Below are 1,384 nucleotides of genomic sequence, written 5' to 3'. Positions count from 1 at the left end.
GAGTGGACTGCCTGAACCCACGGGTTCAAGACCAGCCCAGGCAACTTGGCGAGACCTCGTTTCTATGATAAATCAAAAATTAGCTGGGCATGGTAGCGCGCGACTATAGTTCTGGATACTTGGAAGGCTGAGGCGGAAGGAACGCCACCCAGCAGGTCGATGCTGGGGTGGCTGTGAGCATGCCACTGCACTCCATACTGGGCGATGGAGTGATTGCAATTCAAAAAAAAGATTTCTCCCTTTACTATAAAATGGTAATCTTATAATTTCCCCTCCTCCCTGAATCCACGAGCTAAGACTTTGGTTTTCTAGTTTTTCACTCCAAAATAGGTCATCTTGTCCAGCTCTACACCTTAAGAAAGGCTGCCCCAGAGGGCAAAACAAGGGTTCAGAAGCGTTTCTTCCAGCCTGCAGGACTGTGGTCAACCCCAACGCAATTCAGAGCCTGCGGAATTTCAAAGATTTGGTGCAGGACAGCCTGCCCTCCACTCCCACCCCGAAAAAAAAGCTAGGGAGACTTGTGGCTCTGTGGTAGTTTTTTCGCTTCTTTGCGCATGTCCCAGAATCATGAGAACTAAAATAAAGGTTAACCAAAAAGTAGGAAGTGTTTGACACTCAGCTGTGCTCTGAGGTAACTGTGCCTGTGTTCTCACCCTGACCAGCTCTGCTGACGTGCAGTGAGCCAAGGATGTGACATTGCCCTGTGACAGGGTCGAAGGCACAGCTGGAGGCTATCAGGGCGTGGAGGTTGGCGTTCTGTCAGCATCTCTGAGACCTGGGCTTTGGGAAAGGCCACTGTTCCCCCTCCCTCCACTGCAGGGAACACCACGTCTGTGTCTTAGTGTCCAGGAAGGCCTAGGGCACAGACATCTCCTGCCTTTGAGGGCGCAAGGCCTAAGACGCCCCCCCCCCGGCGTTTGGGGGACCAAATCGTGTTGCCGCTTTCTAATGTGACACGGGCATCGTAACGGGGGATTTTAACACCACTCCTCGAAGAAGTTGGAAGCACATGGTGGGGGAACAAATTGAAGTCCTTTTATTAAGACAAAATCATCCTGCTGAAAACACTGTCTTGTTTTCCTCCGCTGGGCCCCGAACCCCCCTTCCTGCAGATCCACGGCCCAACGCATCGCTTCGCCTCCCTCACCGTGGGCACGTGGGCCGGGGACGGCGACACCTACCACGCGGCGGTCCTCGCAGGAGCCTGGCCCGGCCGTGCGCCTCACCGATCTGCTTTCCTTCCCCGGAAGCTCGGTATCCGCCGGCTGTCCACCCGGAGCCTGGCTAGGGGCACCGATGGACCATAAACGAGGCCTGCCCCGCGAGCTCCATCGCCCACGCGCCCCGCCCCGGCCCCAGCCCGGGCCCAAGAGCGCTCCCTCCG

This window comes from Carlito syrichta, unplaced genomic scaffold (genome assembly GCF_000164805.1).
Source record: "Carlito syrichta isolate Samal-C Ts95f unplaced genomic scaffold, Tarsius_syrichta-2.0.1 Scaffold126652, whole genome shotgun sequence".
Lineage (NCBI taxonomy): Eukaryota > Metazoa > Chordata > Mammalia > Primates > Tarsiidae > Carlito > Carlito syrichta.
This window is presented reverse-complemented; position numbering follows the sequence as displayed.